The 27,473-nt window shown below is 48.0% G+C and overlaps 1 protein-coding gene across 3 annotated transcripts in view; it reads left to right on the forward strand.

The window, feature by feature from the left end:
* Positions 1–3,981: 3,981 nt before the first annotated feature.
* The window catches only part of LOC138764857 (zonadhesin-like), a 31,697-nt gene continuing 8,205 nt past the window's right edge, over positions 3,982–27,473 (forward strand). The window contains exons 1-2 of one of the 3 annotated variants that reach the window (XM_069941222.1): positions 3,982–4,088; positions 16,416–16,470. The gene's annotated coding sequence lies outside the window, so the exon portion shown is untranslated. Of the gene's footprint in view, positions 4,089–4,113; positions 4,240–8,625; positions 8,650–16,415; positions 16,471–27,473 lie in introns of those variants that run through there. The other 2 variants (XM_069941223.1, XM_069941224.1) reach the window with 2 other exon arrangements.

The following is a 27,473-nucleotide window of genomic DNA, read 5'->3' on the forward strand; positions in this document are numbered from 1 at the left end:
TGCAGGCGCCTCAGATTGAAGAGACTGCCATCCGTGCGGTACCGGATGTAAACAGCGTCTTCATTGTTGGGGTCTTTCATGGCTTGGTTCAGCATCATGCTGAAGAAGATTGAAAAGAGGGTTGGTGCGAGAACACAGCCTTGCTTCACGCCATTGTTAATGGAGAAGGGTTCAGAGAGCTCATTGCTGTATCTGACCCGACCTTGTTGGTTTTCGTGTTTGGCCTGAAGAAAACTGAGGTCCTCCATCAGCCAGCTCCCCACCATGACTACCAGCCCCCCCACATCTCCATCGGGCACACAAAACTCAAAACGGTCAACCAGTTTACCTATCTCAGCTGCACCATTTCATCAGATGCAAGGATCGACAATGAGATAGACAACAGACTCGCCAAGGCAAATAGTGCCTTTGGAAGACTACACAAAAGAGTCTGGAAAAACAACCAACTGAAAAACCTCACAAAGATAAGCGTATACAGAGCCGTTGTCATACCCACACTCCTGTTCAGCTCCGAATCATGGGTCCTTTACCGGCATCACCTACGGCTCCTAGAACGCTTCCACCAGCGTTGTCTCCGCTCCATTCTCAACATCCATTGGAGCGCTTTCATCCCTAACGTCGAAGTACTCGAGATGGCAGAGGTCGACAGCATCGAGTCCACGCTGCTGAAGATCCAGCTGCGCTGGATGGGTCACGTCTCCAGAATGGAGGACCATCGCCTTCCCAAGATCGTGTTATATGGCGAGCTCTCCACTGGCCACCGTGACAGAGGTGCACCAAAGAAAAGGTACAAGGACTGCCTAAAGAAATCTCTTGGTACCTGCCACATTGACCACCGCCAGTGGGCTGATATCGCCTCAAACCTGCATCTTGGCGCCTCACAGTTTGGCGGGCAGCAACCTCCTTTGAAGAAGACCGCAGAGCCCACCTCACTGACAAAAGGCAAAGGAGGAAAAACCCAACACCCAACCCCAACCAACCAATTTTCCCCTGCAGCCGCTGCAACCGTGTCTGCCTGTCCCTCATCGGACTTGTCAGCCACAAACGAGCCTGCAGCTGACGTGGACTTTTACCCCCTCCATAAATCTTCGTCCGCGAAGCCAAGCCAAAGAAGAAGAAGATAATATGATCATTCCCCTGAGGTGGGTGGAGAAGCTGTCCTCACTGGAACTCAACACCCTTCTCTGTAAATGGATTCTGGACTTGCTAACAGAAAGGCCACAGTCTGTCCGGGTCGAGCACCGTCACGCTGAGCACTGTCGCTCCTCAGGACTGTGTGCTCAGCCCGCTCCCATTCACGCTACTGACCCACGACTGCATCACCAGATCCGGCTCCAACAGGGTCATCAAGTTTGCAGATGACACCACAGTAGAAGGCCTCATCAGCAACAACGATTAGGTGGAAAATCTTGTGATGGGTGCAAGAGTAACAACGTGAGTCTCAGCGTAGACAAGATGAAGGAGGTGATTGTGGACTTCAGGAGGACCAGGAACATCTACACATCAACAGTGGAGAGAGTGGGGAGCATCAAGTTCCTTGGAATTCACTTAACTACTGACCTATTTTGGATACATAACATCTCCTCTCTTGTTAGGAAGGCACAACAGTGACTCCACTTCCTGAGAAGACAGAGGCGGGCAAGGCTACTGGACACCATTATGTCAACCTTCTGAAAGGGCTCTATTGAGACTGTCCTGGCCGGCTGCAGAACACAGTGTGGTACGACTGCTGTAGAGAAATGGATCGGATGTCAATCTATAGGACCATAAGAGTGGCAGAGAGGATCTCTGGAGTTTCCCTCCCCCTCCCCATCGAAGTGATCTACCCCGATCACTATCTGCAGAAGGCACGGAAAGTCATTGAGGATTCCTTCTACTGCTTCTTTCAGCTGCTCCCATCGGGACAGAGATACAGGAGGATCAGAGCCAGCACCGCCCCTGGCTGAGGAACAGTTTCTTCCCGCAGGCAGTGAGAATGCTGAAGGTCCAAAAGAATTACTCACACCGACCACTCGAGACTCTCGTATTCACAAAGCAAGGTTTATATTTATTAGTTTGTATGTATGAATACTTGTCCTGCATATGTATTGTTTGTCTGTATGTGTGGTAATAACTGGTTGTGTGTCTGCACCGAGGACCAGAGAACACTGTTTTGTCAGGTTGTACTTGTGCAATCATATAACAATAAACTTGACTTGATATGCATATGTTCATATATAGATTGTATATTCACATGCATTATACACGCACTTACAGTATATACACATCCTATATATGTTTTCTTCTTTGGCTTGGCTTTGCGGACGATGATTTATGGAGGGGGTAAAAAGTCCACGTCAGCTGCAGGCTCGTTTGTGGCTGACAAGTCCGATGCGGGACAGGCAGGCACGGTTGCAGCGGTTGCAAGGGAAAATTGGTGGGTTGGGGTTGGGTGTTGGGCTTTTCCTCCTTTGTCTTTTGTCAGTGAGGTGGGCTCTGTATCTTCTTCAAAGGAGGTTGCTGCCCGCCAAACTGTGAGGCGCTAAGATGCACGGTTTGAGGCGATATCAGCCCACTGGCGGTGGTCAATGTGGCAGGCACCAAGAGATTTCTTTAGGCAGTCCTTGTACCTTTTCTTTGGTGCACCTCTGTCATGGTGGCCAGTGGAGAGCTCGCCATATAACACGATCTTGGGAAGGCGATGGTCCTCCATTCTGGAGACGTGACTTACCACATAGTCCATCTACATTTTCAGTTTTATCTGTATAAATGATGGTTGCAAATAGATCAGGTTTGTGCTCTTAGCACTGAAGGAAAGCAGAAGTCTTAGCTTCTGATCCCTGCCTTCCTTTTCTTTGTTTTCTACCTGCTAATCAACCCAAGGACCAACATTTTCTATACCCACATTCCATTGTTCACCTCTATATTATCAAAATCCATCTAAAAATCAAGATGCAGGGAAGCAAGATGTCTTCAGATGCAGGGACCTAATGCAGCGAGCGCTAGGGGAACTCGGCAGGTCACGCGCCATCTGTGGAAAGCAACAGGCAGTCAGTCTTTGGCACCTGACTTTCCTAGGCAGCTAGAGATGCCAACTGGAGTCCATGGAAGGGAGGAACGTTTGCGTGATGTTCTGAGCTGCATTCACCGCCTTCTGTGGCTCCTTCCGATCTTGAAGGTATAGATTTGAGATGAGGGGGAGAGATTTAAAAGGGGCCCGAGGGTGGTGAATATATGGAATGAGCTGTCAGCGGAAGTGATAGAAGCGGGAACAATTGCAATGTTCAAAAGACCAGTTAAATGGGTCCATGGATAGCAAAAGATTTCACAGGCAAATGGAACCATAACACCATAAGATGTAGGAGCAGAATTAGACCTTTCAGCCCATTGAGACTGCTCCACCATTTGAACCGTGGCTGATGTATTTTCCTCTCAACCCTGTTCTCCTGACTTCTCTCTGTAATCTTTGATACCTTAACTGATCAAGAATCCATCTACATCAATAACTTGGCCTCCACAGCCATCTGTGGCAATGAATCCCATTGATTCTCCACCCTCTGGTTGAAGTTTAGTAAAATAAGCAAGCCTGCAGATACTGGGGTCAAGTGCCAGTACACAAATACACTGGAGAAACTCAGCAGGTCATGCAGCATCCATGGGGAGTAAAAGGGTAACCAACGTTTCAAGCATAGACCCAGGTGAAATTCAACTTGGTCAGCATGGACAAGGTGGGCCGAAGGGTCTGCTATTGTGCTGTGGAACTCTCTGACATTCTGAAACAGAGGTACAGCTGGTGGAGAATCGGGGAGGCCAGAAGGATGGCCAACAGAAGGCAAAAAGCTGAAGTGCAGGAGGGGGTGAAGACTCCATTGTGTGGGAGTGTTCCATCAGTCCCACTCTGGCACTATGTGCCAGACACAACTCCCAGAAAGCACTGCAGGGCATTCACGGCAGCCGCTGACCTCACAATGCCAGGCATGTGTGGAGTGAATCACAATGAGGCCACAGCAACACCCCACATGTAATTGTGTGGCTACTCATCGACCACCTTGGAGCAGCATTTACCCGAAGGCTCATGATTGTTCCGGCCTGACGTGCTTCTCATCCAGGCAAGAACCACTTCCATTTATTCCTCTCTGGGTGGCAATGTTAAACGTGCAGGTTGCTTTCTTCTTTGCCAGCCCTCTTTCATGAAGTCTGGCTCGTTCAGGTGAAAGAGTCGATGGAGAAAGGGAGCTTTGGGGCCGCAAGAGAACGTAGGTGTGTACAGTCAGGATTAATAAGAAAGCAAACCATGCCCCCTCCCTCTGCATTGTTCCAACAAATATTTTCAAGAGGTGTGTCCAAATTGTAATGGGAAAGGCCAGAGTGGCCATTGTATATGGTCCAATCAAACACCAACTTCTCTCAAGAAGCCAAAGCTCTCAATCCAGTATTCATGAGAGGAATAGAACTCACAGTGTTCTGCCCAGAATAGAGGGATCAGTAACCAGAGGACATGGGTTTAAGGTGAGGGGGGAGAGATTTAACAGGAACCTGAAGGGTTAATTTTTTTTACACAGACGGGTGTGAGGAACAGAAGTGGTTGAGGCAGGTACTATAGCAATGTTTAAGAAAATATTGGATAGATACATGGATAGGATGGGCTCAGAGGGATATGGGACCATATGCAGGCAGGTGGGACATTTTGGTCACCATGGGCACGATGGGCCAAAGGACCAGTTTCCAATGCTGTGGGACTCTGACTCCATGACTAATGTCTTTTTGCACCAACACTAAGCCTGAAACACTGAACTGCTCTCAGTGTTCCAAATATAATTTCATCAAATCCAGTGCACAGTCAGCCCCAGTTCCTCATTCCTGCTGCCCTGTTTCCTGCAATCAATTCCAACCAAATTGCCTTCTCTCTCTCCATTTTGTGAACTAACTCACTGTTTCTTCTCTGCACCAACTAGTTCTTAACCAGTCATAAAGATCGAGTTTTGATGACACATTTAATACTAAGTGTACTGAGATACAGTGAGAAGCTTTATTTTGCACGCTATCCAGGCACCCTCCGGCATCCTTTCAGATTTAAAAATCTGCAAAAATCCCCATGCGGTAAGGACAAAGAGACGAGATTGGTCATGAAAGTGATTAAAGAATGGCCCTAGCAATTCAAGACGGCAGGTAAATCGGAATGATATATTCCACACCCTTCCCACCTGCATCTACCACACCTCACATGCCCTCCATCACTTCAGCATCTTTCAGTTCTTGGGGGGGGGGGGGGGGGGGGAACTGCTTCATTTTCACCATGGCTGTCCAGCCCTGATATACTTCCGTGCCTGACAAAGAAGGCCTCAAGGCTCACTGCTTCCTTCTAGATAACAGATTGAAGCAGACCCTCCCTTTCATAGCAGAACTTGTACTCGCCCTTAAGAACTTCTCCTCTGACACATCCCACTTTCTCCAAGTCAAACTGCCAGCTATGCCTGTCTTTTCTTTGGCTCTGTGGAGCCATCCATGCTGCAAACCCACGCAGACAAGGCTCTACAACTCTTTCCCAGCTACTCTGAAGACTGACCTTGGGGTTGCCTCCCACAACCATGATGAACTAGTCAACTTTATCAGCTTCCCCCCACCCCCCGAACTCAAATTCACATTACTTTCCTGGTAACTCTCTTTCCCTTTTCAATCTCTGTCTCCATCTCGGGAGACAAACTCTCTACACACGTCTTCTGTAAACCCATTAACTCTGACAGTTACCTTGACTACATCTCTATCCTCCCTGTATTCTTTTCTCTCAATTCCTCCGTCCCCATCGATCTGCTCCCAGGAAGAGCCTTCCAATCCAGGGCATCTGAGATGGCCTGCCTCTTCAGAAAGCAGGCTTTCCTTTCTGCAATTAATTCATGCTCTACCTGATTCTCCTCCGATTCTTGAACATCTGTCCTGACTCCTCCACCCACTAGATGCAACAAGGACAGGATTCCCCTTGCCCTCACCTGCCATCCCACCAGTCTCCGCCTCCAACATATCATTCTCCACCGTCCGCCACCTACAACATGATCCCACCACCAGTCACATCTTCCTCTCCCCTCCGCTCCGCTCCCCACTTTCAATGGGGACCGCTCCCTCTGCGACCCCTTGTCCACTACTCCCTTCCCACCACCACCTCCCTGGAATCTATCCCTGTGACCTCAAGAAGAAGTCTCCTCCCTCACCACATTTTGGGGTCTTTCCAAGTGAAGCAACACTTCACCTGTGAATCTCTAGGGGATCATTTACTACATCCGGTGCTCCAGACATTACCTCCACTACACCGGGGTGAATTGGACGCCCACTGGGAGATCATTCCTCTGAGCACCTTCGCTCTGCCCACTGCAACAGCAAGGACCTTTCAGTGGCCATCAACTTTAATTCCACACCCCATTCCCACATTGACATTGTTGTCCACAGCCTTGTGTAATGCTAAATCAAGGCATCCACAAATTGGAGAAACCACAAATGTATTCCACTTGACTGTCTCCAACCACACGGCATCAATATTGACTTCCTAATTTTCCATTAACACCCCTCTCCCAGTCTCTCTCTCTTTCCTTACCCCTCCGTTTCCTTTCCTTCACCTCTCCACCCCTTTCCCTTCCTTTTCCATCAGAGAGCCCACCCTTCTTAGGCCTCTGCCCTCTCCCCCTATCACGTCTCAGCCTCTTTCTCTTCTACCCTCCCACCTGTATCCTCCTATTACCTGTTAGCCTGTTCTCCTCCCCCTTTCCCCTTCCTCCCTCCTCTTCTCCTCCCCACCAGCCCTGTATACCTTCCCTGGCCATGTACTGGCCCAACATTGCATGTGTGCTTACCTCTTCCACTTCCTCTGGTAGCTTGGTCCTCATGCCCACTGCCCTGTGTGAAAATGGAGCCCCCTAAGATCCTCTTCAAACCTTTCCCTTCTCGCCTGAAATCTATTCCCACTCCTAGATTGGAAAGTGATGTGGAACCAACCACCCAATCTATGCCCCTCGTGATTTGAGAAACACCAGGGGTGGCCAGCTGCGGCCTGTGGTCCATTTTTTAAGTGGCCTGTTAGGACGTAGTCACTAACAATAAATTGCACAGCATGTACATTGTACTTCCTAGTTTCAACTCTAGATGCCGCTGCCATTTTGAACCACAACTTTTTTTTTAAATATTTTATTTTCATCTTTAAGCATATTAAACAATTATGCAGAACGCAAAACATCAAGAGACCCCCCCCCCCACCCACCTTTTATATATACAGTTTAACAAAGAAAAACCCCATCATCAGTTCATACGAGACCTGGTATTACCACAGCATTCTATCCTCGACAGAAGCCTTCTGGCTAACCAGGAATGATCACTTCCAGACCGTGGCATCAGTGAAGTGCCTATATATTTGAGATAAGGCTGCCAAAGTGTCAGAAAGGTGTGGTATCCTTTTCTAAGATCATATGCGATCTTTTCTAGAGCAAATGCGGCTTGTTCATTTCCAAAGACCATCTAATCAATGGGGGGGGGGAGGCGGGGGGAATCAGATTTCCATGTCACTGCTATTCATTTTCTGGCCACATATTAAGTGATTTCTGTAAATTTAATTTGGAAATTAGTTAAAGAGTTACTGATACTCGTGAAATTCCCCAATAAACAAGGCTAATGGGAAAGTGATTTCCGCCAACGTGTCACAGAGGTCACATCAGAAGGGCTTCACCTATGTACAGAGCCAGGTAGCGTGCAAGAAGGAGCTGGCCTCTATACCACATCTGAAGTACATCTCTGACAGCTCAGGCTCATATTTTTGTAGTTTCTGTGGGGTGAGGTTGTAGCGTGAATAAAAGCTCTCACTACTGGAGGGAGAACAAATGCTTTTATTAGCTTATAACTAAGGCTAGGGTTTCACAGTAGTCTTCAGAAGGGTTTTGGGTTTAGGTGGGAAACCAAAGTTATATGTGAGCAGATGGGGGCGGAGCTGGAAGGCGGGGCCAACCATCGGCACAACACCCTACCAGTGGATCCCAGTTCACTGCATTCACCCCTTCCTGTAGAATTTAGGGTCTGTGAATGAAGACAGAGAAAAAAAATTGAAAAATATACAGTTATTTACAAATTTACAGATTTATGGGGTCTGGGGATCTGGAGATCCTGGTGGAGCGCCTTAGCACCGTGGGGCCTTGGACTCCTTGGGTCTCCTGGTCCCTTTGTGAGGGAGGAGAGACGGGCTGGGTCTCCGGCTCAATGGTGGATGGGGGTGCACTTTCCTCCTGAACTGAATCCCCTGAGACCCTGACTGTGGGCGATAAAAATGAGCTCTGTGGCTTGCAGGGCACTTGAGGCAATGGACCCTCAGTTCCAGAAGGTGTCAGGTCCCTGATGGAGATGGTGTCCTCTCTGACATCTGGTTACTCCACATAGGCATACGTGGGATTGACATGGAGCAGTTTCACCCTTTCCACCAGGGGGTTGGTCTTGCTTCTCCTCACGTGCTTCCTGAGAAGGACTGAACCAGGGGTGGTGAGCCAGGTTGGGAGTGTAGTTCCTGATGCCGACTTTCTTTTGAAATTGAATAGGAGCTCATGAAAAGTAGCGTTGGTCATGGTACATAGTAACAACCGAATGGAATGGAGCACCATAGGAAGGACTTCCTGCCAGCGATAGGGAGGACTTCAGAGCCAGGTTGACAGCCTTCCAGACCGTGGTGTTCTCCTTTTCAACCTGCCCCTTCCCCCGGGGGTTGTAGCTAGTAGTCCTGCTGGATGTGATGCCCCTCACCAGCAGGTTCAGATGTAGCACGTTACTCCTAAAGGATGAGCCCCAATCACTATGAATATAGCTGGGATACGCGAACAGGGCAAAAATGGAATCTAGGGCCATTATGACTGATGGTGGACATGTCTGGACATAGAATGATGAACGGGAAGCGGGAGTACTCATCAATGATAGAGAGAAAGAAGGTGTTCCAATTCATGGAGGGGAGAGGTCCCTTAAAATTGACATTGAGCTGTTCAAAGGGCCTGGATGACTTGATTAGGTGCGCCTTTGCAGGGCAGTAGAAGTGCGGCTTGCACTCCATGCAGACCTGGCAAGACCTGGTCATTTCCCTGACATCTTCCATGGAGTAGGGCAGATTGTGCACCTTGACAAAATAAGCCATACGGGTAACCCCTGGATGGCAGAGCTCATTATGCAGAGACCGCAGTTGGCTGTTGTGTGCAGAGGCACAGGTTCCTCTGGATAAGGCATCTGGAGGGTCATTAAGGGCTCCTGTCTGATAGGAAATGTCATAATTGTAGGTGAAGAGCTCGATCCTCTACCGAGCAATCTTGTCATTTTTGATTTTGCCTCTCTTAACATTAAACATGAATGCAACAGAGCGCTGGTCAGTGAGAAGCGTACATTTCCTACCTGCCAGGTAGTGTCTCCAGTGCCTTACGGCTTTTACAATGGCTTCAGCTTCCCTTTCCACCAATGGGTTCCAAAACTTATGGCCTTGCAATGTCCATGAAAAAAATACAACCGGCCTGCCCACCTGGTCGAGGGTAGCATCCAGGACTACGTCTGAAGTGTTGCTTTCCACTTGGAAAGGTACATTCTCGTCCACCGCATACATGGCAGGTTTCATAATGTGATTCCAGAGGTAGTTTAAAGCTATTTGGGCTTCAGCGGAGAGGGGGAAATTAGTGGCTTTTAAGAGAGGGGGAACCTTATCAGCGTATTGGGTGTAATATGAGAAAAACCCAGGCATTCCTCAAAGCCTTTGTGGTCCTGGGAATGGGGAGCTCTAACAGGGGGTGCATCCTATCGGGATCAGGGACAATGATCCCATTCTCCACCACACAGCCAAGGATAGCCAGACATTTCATCCTAAACATGCATTGTTAAAGTTATAAATGAGGTTCAGGGCTTTCGCCGCATATGGAAAATTCTGGACGTTGGCATCATGGTCTTCCAAGATGTGACCACAGATGTTGACATTGTCGAGGTAGGGTAAAGCAGCCTTCAACCCATACTGGTCCACCATTCTGTCCATCTTCCTCTGGAAGATAGAAACCCCATTAGTGATACTGAAAGGGACCCTCTGGAATTGATAGAGTGGACCGTTAGCCTCAAATGCTGTATTTGGATGGTCCTCAGAACAGATTGGCAGCTGGTGAAAGGCAGCTTTCAGGTTGATGGTTGAATAGACCCAATACTGCACAATATCATTCCAAAATTTGAGAGAGGGGATATGCATCCAGGAGTGTGTACTGATTAATAGTTTGGCTACTGTCAATCACTAGCCTGGACTTGTTTTCCCTTTTTACGACTACCACTTGCGCTCTCCATGGGCTGGTGGTAGGTTTGATGACACCTTCGTCAAGTAGAGATTGTGTATCAGACTTTACAAAATTTCAGTCTGCTGTGCTAAACCTCCTGCTCTTGGTAGCAATAGGTTTGCAGTCCGAGTATAGATTCAGGAAGAGAGGAGAGGGGTCGATATTCAGTGTTGGTTCTGATTTTAGGGGCCCTCTATTCTGAACCGTTATGGGGGGAAAGGACCAGAATACTCCAAGGTCACGCTTTTAAGGTGACACAAGAAGTCCAGACCCAACAACCCTGGAGCACACAATTCATCAAGTATATTCAAGCAAAACTTACAGAAATCCCCCACTTCAAACGACAGATGTATTATATAATGTTGTTGAACATGTGTAGAATGCGAATGAGATGCAAGGAATATGCGATAATTGGAAGGATACATCTTTAGGTTGTATTTTTGCAGAGTCCGTGAGTCCATGAAGCTTTCAGTAGAGCCCATGTCGATTAGGCATTTCTTCTTCTTTGGCTTGGCTTCGCGGACGAAGATTTATGGAGGGGGTAAAAGTCCACGTCAGCTGCAGGCTCGTTTGTGGCTGACAAGTCTGATGCGGGACAGGCAGACACGGTTGCAGCGGCTGCAGGGGAAAATTGGTTGGTTGGGGTTGGGTGTTGGGTTTTTCCTCCTTTGCCTTTTGTCAGTGAGGTGGGCTCTGCGGTCTTCTTCAAAGGAGGTTGCTGCCCGCCAAACTGTGAGGCGCCAAGATGCACGGTTTGAGGCGATATCAGCCCACTGGCGGTGGTCAATGTGGCAGGCACCAAGAGATTTCTTTAGGCAGTCCTTGTACCTTTTCTTTGGTGCACCTCTGTCACAGTGGCCAGTGGAGAGCTCGCCATATAACATGATCTTGGGAAGGCGATGGTCCTCCATTCTGGAGACGTGACCCACCCAGCGCAGCTGGATCTTCAGCAGCGTGGACTCGATGCTATCGACCTCTGCCATCTCGAGTACTTCGACGTTAGGGATGAAAGCGCTCCAATGGATGTTGAGGATGGAGCGGAGACAACGCTGGTGGAAGCGCTCTAGGAGCCGTAGGTGATGCCGGTAGAGGACCCATGATTCAGAGCCGAACAGGAGTGTGGGTATGACAACGGCTCTGTATACGCTTATCTTTGTGAGGTTTTTCAGTTGATTGTTTTTCCAGACTCTTTTGTGTAGTCTTCCAAAGGCGCTATTTGCCTTGGCGAGTCTGTTGTCTATCTCATTGTCGATCCTTGCATCTGATGAAATGGTGCAGCCGAGATAGGTAAACTGGTTGACCATTTTGAGTTTTGTGTGCCCGATGGAGATGTGGGGGGGCTGGTAGTCATGGTGGGGAGCTGGCTGATGGAGGACCTCCGTTTTCTTCAGGCTGACTTCCAGGCCAAACACTTTGGCAGTTTCCATTTAGTGGAATGTTATTTACCTTCACGGTCACTATTGAGTTGCTGAGCTGCTGAGGTCTGTCCTGATCTAGGACCATCGAGGCCAGGACCCCGGAGACCCCATACTCCTCACTCGAGTGGCCCCCACTGTCCTGGGTTGCCCTGCGTGGGTAAGATGACGTCGACCTCATGGAGCAGCAAGATGGCCACCCTCCTTCCTCCTCCGACGATGATGGCACCGAGTTTGAATTTGGATCGCGACAAGATAGTCGCTGAGCCTTTTCACGCCATTTCCTCGCAGCCACCCTCCGTTAGCGTGTAACTCAGCAAGTGGGTTTGAAAGAATTCAGGGCAGACAGTTTGGGACTGGAATTGAATTCAGAAGTGATGCAGGATGCAGACTTCCCTGGGCTTCCCCTCACGTGGCAAACCCTCACCCAATGCCCCTTCTTGCCACAGCTGGAACACACTGACTGTTTTGCCAGGCAACGGGATCAGGGATGCTGGCTCTTGCCACAGAAAAAGCGCTCCCTAGCATGGGAAGTGGCAGCCATTAGGGCTGGGGTAGCGGGAGCAGCAGGTCCTTGGAAGGGGTCACCTGGGTGAGTGGGCTGGGTGGCTCCGAGGTTGTCATTCTCGAGCTTGGCCTGTTCCAGCAATTTGGGCAGTTCAACATGGCTAGCAAGGTCCTTCTTACCTGACTCAAGCAGTCACTGTCTCATGTACCTCAAGTGGACCCCCGCAACTAGAGTGTCCCAGATCTGTTCTTCTTCACAAGTGTGGCCCATAGCCGCTTCACACCTGCACTTCTTAGTAAGCATCCACAGGTCCAGTCCTTGATGTTCTCTCCTGGGCATTGGTGATGTAGAGCGAGTCGGTGCCTCGCTAGTACCTCGTTTTGTGCCTTCAGGTACTGAGCCGTCAAAGCCTCGATGGCAGCATCATATGTAATACAATCCCTGATGACTGCATACCCTTTCTCTCCTAACCTCGAAACGAGTGCGGACCTCCTGAGTTTGTCAGTGTGGAAGGCATCTCTGGTCATGTTCAGGTAGGCCTGGATGCAGTCTAGCTAGTATGTGAACTCCTCAGCCGTGTCGGGGGGACAGAGGGTCCGTCAGCAGCGTTCCTGGCTTGATTAGCGCTTCCATCATTTAGGAAATAAGCTAATAAAATTGTAGCCTGAATAAAACTCTCAAGACTGGAGGAAGAACAAATGCTTTTATTCGCTTATAACTATGGGTAGAGTCTCACAGTCGTCTTCAGAAAAATTCTGGGTTTAGGTGGGAAACCAGGGTTATATGTGAGCAGATGGGGGTGGAGACGGAGGTGGGGCCAGCCATCAGCACAACACACTACCAGCGAATACCAGTTCACTGCAGAGATACAACTGGTGGAGGAAGTTATAGTGAGCCATTCTGTACCGGGCATTAATGGTAGCTGTCAAACATCCATGACATAAATCTGACCAGCTGTTCATCAATTGTTATGTTCAAATCTGCTTCCCATCATACTCTAGATTTGTACAAACCTGGTTTGGGGCCCTCATTCATCTGGATGAAATATATTCTCAAGATAAGTTTGCATACATTTCCCTCATGAAGCAGTTTCTCCACTTTAATAAGTACCAGTAAAGTCATTTTCAGACCCAGGTTGGCTTTAAGAAAAAGGTCTTAACTGAAGATAACAGAAGATTTTGCTGGACAAGTCGTATTTCCCCAACAATATAAAATATCATTTTTTTGTAGCAGTATTCCGAATGCTGGATCCCTTTATGATGTCAAGTTTCCAGAATTTTGTTGTTTAAAGTCATGGGTATGAGTTAATTTGATCTCAAAGGTGTTTTTGGTGACAGTCTACTAAAGAGTCTTATTGTATTCATTTAAATTAAATTTACAAGTGGCAGAGCACATCATTAAACTACTGTAATGCCAACAGTTAATCTGTTCAGTTGTGCCCTATAGTTATTTTGATAGAAAATGAATTTTCGATGGTACCGGGGTTTTCTGGTCTAAAAACGCCATTTTTCTTGCAGTGTGACTGGTTGAAAACTGCCAGGCTTCATATTGTTTGGCCCGTGACTCCTTATATTTTTCTGTATGTGGCCCACAACCAAAAATAATTTTCCTCTGTGGAAGGTAGGACTCCAACAATTTAACATCAGTTTACCCAGGGCACTTTGAATGAAGTGTTGCCTTGCTGTCGAGACGTGTCAGGGAGAGGCAGGAGAACCTCTCGTTGTTTCCCCAGCCCCACGTGAGCCCCTCGCCTCTCCCACCCAGTCCTCTTTACACTGCCTTCTCTTCTCTACATCCCCAGTCTTGAATGAGGGGTTTTGGTTCAAAGGCTCGGCCATTAACTTCTCTCATGCTGGAGCTGCTGAGTTCCTCCAGCAGGTTGTGTGGAGCTTCGGATCCCAGGGCCTGCTGCTCCTGTGTGTCTCCACATCACTTCTCTCTTGCATGACTGGATTGAGGCCGTAATGAGCTTCCAAGCTATATGATCCCAACAACAAACTGATCCCTTTCAGATTACCAATATTTTACATCATTTTTATAAAGCATTGTTGTTCTTTATTACAAGAGAGTTTGTGTAGGGGAGCCTTGAATAGATTGCACTGGTCTTCATAGGAACGACAGGAGATGCTTTTATGTTAGGGCAAGGTGGATTCACTGATCCATGGGATGCAGGGATTGTCTCACAATCTGGTCCTATGTCTACTGAAGTTTAAAAGACTGTCTCATTGAGATATGCAGGATTCTGACAGGACCTGTCAGATTAAAAGAGGCGGATGGTGTCAAACCATGGCATAGATGTTCGGGATAAGTCAATTAGGATTGAGATGGGATCTTCAGGCAGGGAATTGTAAGCCCTGTCAGAGATTTGTTGATGCTCAGAAACTGAGCACATTGAAGGTTATTTTCAATTGTATTGCGGACGCAGCAAGTGGATTTGAAGGATTTGAAATGTGGGATTGTTAATGATCATCTCTAAGCTCAAAGGAGTTGTTTGGGCTACACCTGATGTTCTTTGAAGCAAATATTTTTGAGAATACAGAACATTTCAATAACAATTTATTATTATTAAAAAGAACTGCTCACTCCTGTGGTAGCTTTTGCACATTATTATCGCCATAACAGCATGAGGCTGCCAAGTGGTGATACCTCATAGCTCCAGTGACCCTGGTTCGATCCTGACTTAAGGTTCTATCTGTTTGCAATTAGCCCATTCTTCCTGTGACTGTGTGTGCTTCCCCAGGGGCGTTCCCACAACCCAAAGGTGCGCGGGTTGGTGGGTGAATCGGCTGCTGTAAAATGCCTCTGCAGAAGGTGTGTGATGGGAGAATCAACTATTATTATCGAGCATGTGTGAGAGAATGAGGTGGGGGGGTGGGAACTGATGGGGGAATTGTATTAGCGGGATTACTCTCAGAGCGTGCATTGACTTGACGGGCCAAACAACCTCCTCAGAAAATATGACTTTTCAAAATTTAAATTTAGACCCACACCACAATGAACTCAAAACTCTGTGGGTTTTTCGAGCGTGGTGGGGGGGAAACGAGAGCACCTGGAGAAACCCCACATGGACACAGGGAGATTGTACAAACCCCTGACAGACAGGGCCGGTTTTGAACCCAGATCACTGGCTCTGTAAGAGTCTTGCACAAACCCGTTAGGTTAACCGTGCTGCCCCAGTGGTTAATGCAGCTGATGCCCCAGCAGTGTAACATGGAAAGTGACTGGATAATTTGGTTAATAATAGTGATTAATGGACAAATATTGATCATAACATTGGCAATACTTTCCTTCAAGAACTCTTATTCCCATTGAAGCTTCAACACCTAATTCATTGGCTGGAAAGTGCATTTCTCTCTCTCTCTCTCTCTCTTTTTCTCTTTCTCTTTCAAATACCTTGTACCTAAAGATGGAAGAGAACTCAAGACAGAACAAGAGGGGGCAAATGGAAGGATTTCAAAGACAACGATGAGAACTTTGATCAATAGCGATGTTGGAAATCTAAAGTAAAACAGAAAATGTTGGAAATAACTAAAAGGTCAGACAGAGATACCGTTTTAGATCTTTGATCGTGAAACTTGGTTACTCTTTGACCATCGCTCTATTCCCAGAATTTACAAACTTGTGTGAAGACTTTGGTCAGAGGGGATCTTTGGAGAGTGTGTGCTGTTACTCCGAGCCAGAATAGATGACTGGTGTAATACAGAGATAAATCCAGTGGAAGTACATAGGTTTGGAATCATTTTGAACACCAAGCTCCTCTCTTTGTACACAGAATGGGTGTAACATGGGGGGGTTGCTGAGGTAACAACCCAGCCTAGGGACCGTGAACAGTACTGGAGGACTAATTGTGAGGTGTGTAGAAAGGTAGGAGCTCTCTCTCTCTCACATGCAGCTCAAAGGGAACCAAAAGCTTATAAATAGTTTCTTTAAGCTGAGTGTTGTGCCTGCTTCTCAGGGGAAGGGTGGCAGGTATTGTTTGTTTTAACCCTCTGTAAGGTAAGTTGCCTGAAAATAAAATCAGTTCACAAGTGTGTGTGGCTCCTGTGGCATATTTGTTCTCCACTGTAAACAAAGTTGAGGGTTGTCAGTCCTTGAACCTTTTGGACTTGTTTCTCACCACAGTAGTCCAACTAGTTCAAAGTATTTGCTGTGTCTTTACCTGTTCCCAGTCTAATTATTTCTCATATTCCAATATTCTTTCAGGCCCAGCCAGGTCAAAGTATGGGATTCAGAAGCTGTGTGCCAGGAAGGAGCCATGGTGAGTAGTTCCCTGATCCATATAACAGCCCAGCCTGCAGTGACCCACGTGTGCATCAATGGTGGGAATGGAAATCCCTCCATTTCAGCCATCCAGGGCAGGCAGGGAATGGGTCAGATTCAAACCCCCCCCAGGACATGCACAGGACAGATCAGATTAAGAATGAAGCTCCTGTTACACAGACTGAGAGTGAAGAAAAGCATATCGGAGTTTGTGGAGGCTTGATATGACACCAGAAACCCTGGCAAATTTCTATAGGTCTGGTAGAAAGGGAGCTGAACGGCTACATCATGGTCTAGTTTGGGAACCAAAATACCCCTCAGCATAAAGGTAGTGGACACAGCACAGGACATCACAGGCAAAACCTTCCACTATTAAGTGCATCTACAGGGTGCACTGCCATCAGAGGGAAGCAGCAGTCATCAAAGACCCACAACACTAACACACGCTCTGTTCTCCCTGCTGCCATCAGGAAAGAGGTGTAGGTGCCACAAGACTCGCACCGCCAGGTTCAGGAACAGCTGCTTCCCCTCCACCATCAGACTTCTCAACAACAAACTCAATCAGGGACTCATTTAAGGACTTGTACTTGTGCACTTTATTGATTTTCTTTTCTGTTCTCTGTATTGCACAGTTAGTTTAGTTTATTTATTTATATAGCACATTTAAAATGTTGACCAAAGTGCTGTATAGATCAAAAAGACATCGCAACTAGGCAACTATTTAAATAAAATGAATACAAGAGGTTAGAACACAAGGTAACAATCAGGTGCACGAGGACGACTCGAAACACCAGTGAATAAAAGGGCATCTTCAACCTGGATCTAAAAGAGCTGATGGAAGGGGCAGAATTGATAAATGTTGTTCCACAGTTTGGGGGCTGCACTAGCAAGGGCGCAATCTCCCCTGAGTTTACAATTTGAGCATGGAACAGCCCCAAGTTAGCCAGCCTGAGGGGCATTGAAGTGGAATAAGGAGTTAGGAGATCTGTGAAGTAAGAGGGGGCTAGCCCATTAGAGGGATTTTATACACAAACAAGAGAAATTTAAAATGAATCCTGTGCCGAACTGGCAGCCAGTGGAGGGAGGCCAGACTAGGAGTGATATGGTCCCTCTTCTTGGCACCCGTCAGGAGCCTGGCTGCAGCATTCTGAACCAGTTGCGTACAGGATAATGAAGACGGACTAAACCCGGTCAACAGAGAGTTAGAATAGTCTAAAAGGGGAGAATATAAGGGCATGGATAACTTTCTCAAGATCTTTAAATGAAAGGAATCATTTGATTATGGCAAAAGGGCAAAGCCAGAAAAAGCTTGAACTTGTTTGTCAAACTTGAAGGTGGAATCAAATATCACACCAAGGGATTTGACGTGGGATTTAATGAGGGTGGATAAATTATCAAGATTTTTTAGATAATTTTGGTAGAATTGGGGGACCAAATAGAATAACCTCAACTTTCCCCTCGTTTAACTGTGAAAAGTTTTGAGCCATTCAACGCTTTATTTCCTCTGGACGTTAGTGAAACTGGATATCTTTGATTGATTGTTGGGTTTCAAGGGGAGATAGAGCTGAGTATGATTGGCACAGCGGTGGGAAGAGATGCCGTGTCTTTGAAAGATATGACAAGGGGGAAGTAGGTATAAACAAAGGAGAATGGGGCCTGGAATAGACCCTTGTGAGACCCCACAGGAAAGAGTAGCTGAAGAAGATGAAAATTTGCCCATATGATTTAAACTAGTTCAAGGCCATGCCATTGACACTGACCCAATACTGGAGACGGTCTGTTAAAATAGCACGATCCACAGTATCAAACGCTGCAATGAGGTCCAGGAGAATTAGAATAGTGGAGCCACCTAAGTCAGTAGAAAGGAGCATGTCATTATACACCTTTAGTAAGACCAATGCTGTGCTATGGTGGGCCTTATAAGCTGACTGAAATCTTTCTGATATGTTGTTTTGATGTAGGGAGGGAAACAATTGGCTATGAATGACTTTCTCAAGGACCTTTGACACGAATGGAAGTTTAGAAAGAGGTCTGTAAATTTTGGGTGTGGTGCGGTTCAAGTTGGGTTTTTTTCAGGAGGAGCTGGACCACAGCATGCTTGAAACAAATTGGAACTGTCCTGGTGCCCAGGGAACTGTCAATAATAGAGAGGATGTGTGATCGTACAGATTCTATCACCAATGTGTATATGTACAGATGGTAGTGTAGGATGATTGTGATTGGCTGAGAGCGTAGCTACGCCTACTGGCAGGTCTTAAAGGGTTGCTCCTAGCCAGACCAGGTCATTCTGAACTGGTCGACCTACATGTAATACACTCCATTCTTCTAGTTAATAAAAGCCTTGGTTTGGATCAACAAGCCTTTGATTCTTTCAATGCGCTCTACAATTTTATTAACTAGAAAGTTTTAAAGGGATGGAGCGTATGCTACGGCTGGAACGCCTCGACATTGACCCACAGTCGGCTACAGCCTCAAATGACTTTAAGCACTAGGTGAGGTGCTTCGAAATATACTTACAACTCTCTGACCCTGCCGTGATAGAGGACAGCCATTGACTACTAATATTGATGACTATGGTGTCCCCGAGAGTCTACCAGAGCATCCAGGACGCGACCACTTACACCACAGCCATGAAGGTGCTGAAAGGGCTCTACGAGCAACCGGTGAACAGGGTCTATGCTCAGTACAAACTAGCGACAAGGATGCAACAGCCCGGTGAGTCCTGTAGAGCTTATATTCAACCACTAAGGGCAATGGGCAGGAACTGCTGCAGAGACCACAGACGATCTCATTCGGATTGCCTTCGTTGCCGGGGTCCGATTGAATGAGGCGAGGCAGCGCCTACTAGAGCACGAGGGAGAAAACCGAGAGGACGTGATCCAGATCGCAGAGATGATGGAGGCTGCGGTCTTAAGTATGGACGCATACTCTCGGGGCTGGACCCCACGCTCTGATGTGAGTAGGATGTTCTCCCTCAACCCTACTACCCCCAGGCACACCTACAGCCTCTCGGCTCCCGCTACGCTGCCCAATGTGACCCCAAAGTGTTATTTCTGCCGGAGGGACAAGCACAGCAGGTCCCATTACCTGGCGAGAAATGCCAGGAGCCAGAAGTGCCTGAAAAACGGCCACTTTGTTGTAGTCTGTCACTCCAAAATGGCAACTGTCAAACACAGTGCCTTGTGTGAAGCCCAACCGCCACCCTCCCATTCAAACATTTCTTCCTCAGAGCTCTCATCCAATGAGAGCGAGGGCTCCACTGCGCGGCAGCACCTGATGTCACGGGGTAGACGCCGAGCGCGGAAGGTACAACCCACCCTCGCCGCAATGACGTTGGCCTGCTTCACCCTCCCTCATGAAGCAACGTCCGACTGGGCCCCAGCCCCGACTTCAATGGCCTCCGCCACTGCCGACCAGGCAGCCCGCCACCACCATCACCGCTGAGCCTGCCACCACCATCACTGCTGAGCCCACCGCCGCCACTACCGCTGCTGCCAACTAGGGACACGCCCCCGCACCACGGGGCCTCACCTGTAGTCTCTCCACCCTCCAAGTTGCTCCGCCAGCGCACTTTGCAAACCTCACCCCTGGCTGGAAGCCTGTGGCCACCAAAAGCCGGCAATATAGTTAAGAAGACAGGAAATTCATCACAAGCGAGGTGCGCAGACTGCTAGATGAGGGCATTATCGAACCTAGCTCAAGTCCATGGAGGGCCCAGGTGGTGGTTGTTAAAAACGGGGAGAAGCCACGGATGATGGTTGACTACAGCCAGACAATCAACTGCTTCACGCTTCTGGATGCATACTCCCTCCCACGGATCACGGATGTGGTGAATCAGATTGCCCAATACCGCGTGTTCTCCACCATTGACTTACGTTTGGCCTATCACCAGCTCCCAATCCGCCAAGAAGACCAACCTTTCATGGCCTTCGAAGCAAATGGGCGGCTGTATCAATTCCTCAGGGTAACCTTTGGGGTCACAAATGGCGTCACGGTCTTCCAGCAGGAAATAGACCGGATGGTGGACCAGAACGGGCTGACTGCTACTTTCCCGTATCTGGACAATGTCACCATCTGCGGCCATGACACAGAGGGATCATGATACCAACCTCCAGAAATTTTTTCAGACTGCAACTCGGCTGCACTTGACCTACAATTTCTTCAAGTGTGTCTTCCGGACCACTCGACTCGCAATTCTGGGTTGTGTGGTGGAGAACGGGGCGCTAATGCCAGACCCTGACCTCATCCATCCCCTTGTGGACTTGCCCTCCCCCGACACCCAGAAGGCACTCAGACACTGCCTGGGCTTCTTCTTCTACTATGCCCAATGGATTCCACACTATGCCGACAAGGCATGGCCACTCATCAAATCCACTTCCTTCCCCCTGTCAACCGAAGCCAGAGCAGCCTTCAACCACATCAAATCGGACATTGCCGCTGCAACGCTGCACGCCATTGATGAGTCCTTCCTGTTCAAAGTCGAGAGCGATGCTACCGACTTTGCACTGGCAGCCATTTTGAACCAGGCCGGCCAGCCGGTAGCCTTCTTCTCCAGAACCCTCCAGGGTCCTGAGAGCCAACATTCCTCTGTCGAGAAGAAGGCCCAGGCCATAGTTGAAGCAGTATGCCGTTGGAGACACTGCCTCACTGGCAGGTGCTTTACACTGCTGACTGACCAACGCGTGGTCTCCTTCATGTTTAGCAATAACCAGCGAGGTAAGATCAAGAATGACAAAATCGCCAGGTGGAGAATCGAACTCTCCACCTTTAATTATGACATACTGTATCGGCCTGGTAAACTCAAGGACCTGCCAACATACAACTGGACAGGCTGCAAAGACTCCAAAAGGAGATCTGTCATCCAGGGGTCACTAGGTTAGCGGACTTTGTCAAAACTCGCAACCTGCCCTACACGGTCTAGGAAATTCGCTCCATGACCTGAGCCTGTCCGGTGTGTGCTGAGTGCAAGCTCCAGTTCTTCCATCTGGAGAACACCCACATCATCAAAGCTACCCGCCCCTTTGAGCATCTCAGCGTGGACTTCAAGGTGCCCCTACCGTCGACCAACTGTAACACCTACATCCTTATGGCCATCGATGAGTACTCCTGCTTCCTGTTCACCATGCCCTGCTCGGACATGACCGCCTCCTCAATCATAAAGGCCCTGCACAGCATCTTCGCCATCTTCGGGTACCCCAGTTACATCCACAGTGACAGGGGGTCCTCGTTGATGAGTGCGAAGCTGCGGCAGTACCTTCTGGAGCATGGATTTGCTTCAAGCAGGACCACCAGCTATAACCCTCGCGGTAACGGGCAGGTCGAAAGAGAGAAAGCAGTTACACTTGCCCTCTGGTCCAAAGGTCTCCCCACCTCTCACTGGCAGGATGTGTTCACTAGTGCCCTACATTCCATCCACTCCCTCCTATGCACCGTGACGAATGCCACCCCCCATGAAAGGATGTTCTCTTTCCCGAAGAAATCCGAATCGGGAACAACCATACCGGTGTGGCTCACGGTTCCTGGGCCGGTCCTCCTGCTTTGCCACATCTGGTACTCAAAGAACAACCCCTTGGTTGACCGAGTGACTCTGCTCCATGCGAACCTGCATTATGCCTACATTGAGTACCCGGACAGGCGGGTGGACACAGTCTCGGTAAGGGACCTAGCCCAAGCCGGATCAGGCGCAGCAGTGCTTCCAACCCAACCTCCCCCAATTCCTTCTCCCCCAGGTCATGTGCTTGAACAGAGGGACCAGCACCACCCCACCAGCTCAGGCTAGACTATCGATAATGCCCTTGGGAAATTGAGCGAAGCAGTGGCCGCCCCTTACAGGCCTGCCAGCAACACGACTCCAGCGATCCCAATCCCGGCACCACGGCAGTCACGCTGAATGGTCAGGCCCCCTGACCGGTACAGTCCTCCATCCACCCCAGGGTCAGTTCTCAAAGAAGGGGTGAATGTGATAGTACAGATTCTATCACCAATGTGTATATATACAGATTGTAGTGTAGGATGACTGTGATTGGCTGAGAGTGTAGCCACGCCTACTGGCAGGTCTTAAAGGGTTGCTCCTAGCCAGACCAGGTCATTCTGGACTGGTCGACCTACATGTGATATGCTCCAGTCTTCTAGTTAATAAAAGCCTTTGTTTGGATCAACAAGCCTTTGATTCTTTCGACGCGCTCTACAAGAAACAGGTCTGTAAATTTTGGGTGTGGTGGGGTTCAAGTTGGGTTTTTTTTCAGGAGGGGCTGGACCACAGAATGCTTGAATCAAATTGGAACTGTCCCGGTGCCCAGGGAACTGTCAATAATAGAGAGGATGCAAGGTCTGGCTCCCCCTTCAGGAGGAGAGGAGGGATAATGTCAAAGGGGCAGGTTGTAGGTTTCATGGAGGACACAATCTTTCCAAGGATGGGCAGTGTGATGGGGCTAAAACGGTCCAGGTTGGATGAATAGAGCTATGGTATAGTTAGGTTACGGGTCAGGTAGGGTCGGGGTGGGTGTGGGGGGTGGGGGGAATGTTTTTCCTGATGCTCTCAAAATTTTGCTTATGAAGAATTGTTTTTTAATTCTGCACATTTGGTAAGAGACACATCAGAGTTGGCATTGGGTTTGGGTCCAATGACTGAGTTGATGGTATTGAATGAGTCCTTGGGATTATGAGAGTTGTTGAGAATTATGTCAGCAAAATATTTTGTTCTTTCAGCTTTTACTGCTCCCTGGGTATGTGCAGGTTGTTTTTCAAAATTTTGAGGGAAATTTGTAGTTTATCCCACTTCCACTTCCATCCAGCTACCCTGCACTTCCTCCTCAGGGCCTTGGTGGTGTCATTAAGCCAAGGCGCAGTCTTATGCTTAGATTGTTTCACTTTAAGTGGGGCTTCAGAATAGATGAACAGGTGCTATTAAATAGGGAAGTAAGTTCCTCAGTGTTGAGGTAGGGAGGGGACGCATCAATCATGGAAGTATTTGGAGCCGCTATGAGAACCTCTGACAATTTATTAGCAGCCCATAAGTTAATGTAACAGGAGTAGCTTTGTTAGGGGAGCAAGGCAGAGAGAGGCTGAAAGTAACAGCTATATGATCTGACACACGGGTTTACATTTGCTATTTGTTTACATTTCTTTGCTTGTTTATATGTTTTGCGCTTTGTACAGTTTTTTGGTTTTTTTGCACTACCAATTAGTGATGATTCTGCTGTACATGCTGGAAAAGGGAATCTCAGGCTTATATGTGATGTCATGTATGTATGCTGACAATAAATCTGAAACCTGTAAAGATTCAGAGGGGGTCGGAAGGATCCATTTTCTGCTAAAAGCTGAAGGATGTGGATCCCACTGCCTGACAGAGCTGTGGGAAGCAGAGTCACTGAGAGTATTCGGAGGTTTCTGATGAGCACGGATCACCCAGCCATTGAAGGCTGCAGGCCAAGGGCTGGATGTTGGGATCAGAAGAGATTGGTGCCCACTAGTTGGCGGGGATTTGGTGGGCCAAGTGGCTTGTTTCCAAGCTATATGACTCTTTGACTTGGAATGTCCCACCAAACAGTGCCGAGGGGCCCATGAGATAGGTCATATTCAATAAATCTCCTTCCTTGCTGTCCCTAGGAACACTCTGAGAGCAGGAATAGCCCAAGTTAGATGCAAAGTTAAACCGGAAAGTTCGCAGACTCTGTGCGACACACAAAAGTGCTGGATAATCTTAGCATCCGCAGGAAGCAAAGATATATAACCAGCATTCTGGGCCTGAGGCCTTCATCAAGGTATGAGCAGGAAGGAGACAGAAAAAATCTCTCCTGAATTCCTTCCACCACCCCCCCCCCCCCCCCACTTTTTAATTCAGGCACTTGCCTGCTTTTCGCTTTCTTGACGAATAGCTAAGGCCCAAAATGTTACTTCCTGTGGATGCTGTGTGACCTGCTGAGTTTCTCCAGCACCTTTGTGTGTTGCAAATGCAGAGTGAAGTTCCCTCCACCCTCCCCAATGGAAGGAACTGCATGGGTTAAGTGAAAAACAAAGCTCCCTCTATATTTCTCCAGCAAACACCCAGAGTGCCTGAAAAGTCATGCAAAATCATTAAGGACCCCATCTTTCAGCTGCTTTCATTGGGAAGGAGATGCAAGAGTAACAGAGCAGCATCACCAAGCTGAGGAACAGCTTCTTCCCATGGGCAGTAAGAATGTGAACGACCAAAGGAACTGCTCACATTGACCCTCCGAGACTCTCATATTCACGAAACTATATTTATTATTTATTTGTATAGATGAATACTTGACCTGCACATGTACCATTTGTCTGTATATGTGTTCTAGTCTGGTTGTGTGTCTGCGTGTTTTGCCCTGTATTTCGTCAGATTATACTTGTGCAATCAGATGGTTATAAACTTGACTTGAGTTGACCAAGTCCAGCATGGGTTGGATTGGTTAACGCTCCTTCTCCACTGTCCCAGCAAGAGCAATCACGTGTTGATCCAGTGAAGTTCCCACTCCACTGTTCCAGCAACTATACCCAGTGTCAGAACAGATTAGAGACAGGGTGGAAATCCCCATTCTTTGGAGATGGCCCCTCGGACAGAGGATGGGTTCTGAGGTGGCTGAGGAGGGATTGTGGAGCAGGGCCCTCTGCTGACCATGACATCAATTTCCATCCATCCGTCACTCAATATTTGGACATACTACCATCAGGAAGGAGGTACAGGAGCATCAACATCAGGACTGCCAGGGTGGGAAATAGTTTCTTCCCGCAGGCTGTGAGATTGATGAACGGTATTCAGTAACCTTGGGTCTTCTATAAATGAAACAAGTAAATCATTCCAAAATAATTAACCATATTTATTTATATTATATCTTTATGTCTGCATGTGATTAGTATGTGCGTGTATTATGCATATGTGTAATGTTCCCCTCCATAAATCTTCGTCCACGAAGCCAAGCCAAAGAAAGAATGTGGTTCAGAGAAATGATGTTTCATCTGGTTGTATATATCAGTCAGATGATAATAAATTTGAACTTGAATTTAAACCAGTGGTTCTCAACTTTTTTTCTTTCCACCCACATCCCACCTTAAGCAATCCCTTACTAATCACAGAGCACCTATGGCATCTTCTTTGGCTTGGCTTCGCGGACGAAGATTTAAGGTGGGGGTAAATGTCCACGTCAGCTGCAGGCTCGTTTGTGGCTGACAAGTCCGATGCGGGACAGGCAGACGCGGTTGCAGGGGAAAATTGGTTGGTTGGGGTTGGGTGTTGGGTTTTTCCTCCTTTGCCTTTTGTCAGTGAGGTGAGCTCTGCGGTCTTCTTCAAAGGAGGTTGCTGCCTGCCAAACTGTGAGGCGCCAAGATGCACGGTTTGAGGCGATATCAGCCCACTGGCGGTGGTCAATGTGGCAGGCACCAAGAGATTTCTTTAGGCAGTCCTTGTACCTTTTCTTTGGTGCACCTCTGTCACGGTGGCCAGTGGAGAGCTCGCCATATAACACGATCTTGGGAAGGCGATGGTCCTCCATTCTGGAGATGTGACCCACCCAGCGCAGCTGGATCTTCAGCAGCGTGGACGCGATGCTGTCGACCTCTGCCATCTCGAGTACTTCGACGTTAGGGATGAAAGCGCTCCAATGAATGTTGAGGATGGAGCGGAGACAACTCTGGTGGAAGCGTTCTAGGAGCCGTAGGTGATGCCGGTAGAGGACCCATGATTCGGAGCCGAACAGGAGTGTGGGTATGACAACGGCTCTGTATACGCTTATCTTTGTGAGGTTTTTCAGTTGGTTGTTTTTCCAGACTCTTTTGTGTAGTCTTCCAAAGGCGCTATTTGCCTTGGCGAGTCTGTTGTCTATCTCATTGTCGATCCTTGCATCTGATGAAATGGTGCAGCCGAGATAGGTAAACTGGTTGACCGTTTTGAGTTTTGTGTGCCCGATGGAGATGTGGGGGGGCTGGTAGTCATGGTGGGGAGCTGGCTGATGGAGGACCTCAGTTTTCTTCAGGCTGACTTCCAGGCCAAACATTTTGGCAGTTTCCGCAAAACAGGACGTCAAGCGGTGAAGAGCTGGTTCTGAATGGGCAACTAAAGCGGCATCGTCTGCAAAGAGTAGTTCACGGACAAGTTGCTCTTGTGTCTTGGTGTGAGCTTGCAGGCGCCTCAGATTGAAGAGACTGCCATCCGTGCGGTACCGGATGTAAACAGCGTCTTCATTGTTGAGGTCTTTCATGGCTTGGTTCAGCATCATGCTGAAGAAGATTGAAAAGAGGGTTGGTGCGAGAACACAGCCTTGCTTCACGCCATTGTTAATGGAGAAGGGTTCAGAGTGCTCATTGCTGTATCTGACCCGACCTTGTTGGTTTTCGTGCAGTTGGATAATTCCCTATGGCATAGGGAATACTTAAAGTGGGATGTGAGTGGAAAGAATAAGGTTGAGAAACACTGATTTAAACTGTACATCTCCCTGCACATTGTCTACATCCAATGCACAATCATGTGATAATAAACTTGAATTTAAATCATATATATCTCTGTATCTCACTCCATTCCCTTCTTGTCCATGAGTTTGTCTAAATGTCTCTGAAACGTTGCTATCATGTCTTTCATATCAACCTGTTCCATATCCCCTCCACTCTCTGGTTAATAAAAACCTGCCTCACTTATTTCCTTTAAACTCCTCCTCCCTCCTTAAACTGACACCCTTCTAGAGGAGGACCTTTCCATCCAGGGGAAAAAGACTTACAGCATCAATGCCTCTCGTGATCTCCCCTCAGCTTCCAACACTCCAGAGGGATCAACGCGAGTTTGCCCAGCTAATACTCTTTAACCCAGGCCATATTCTTGTAAAGCTCTGTGCAAACCTTCATCCACACGAGAACGCGGTGTCCAGAATTACACACAATGCTCCTGGTATGGTCTAACCCAGTGGTTCTCAATCTTTTTTTCTTTCCACACACATACCACCTTAAGTAATCCCTCACTAACCACAGAGCACCCTTTGCGACCTAAGGTCATATGCGAGT

Source organism: Narcine bancroftii, chromosome 5 (assembly GCF_036971445.1).
Source record: "Narcine bancroftii isolate sNarBan1 chromosome 5, sNarBan1.hap1, whole genome shotgun sequence".
In the NCBI taxonomy this organism is placed as follows: Eukaryota; Metazoa; Chordata; class Chondrichthyes; order Torpediniformes; family Narcinidae; genus Narcine; species Narcine bancroftii.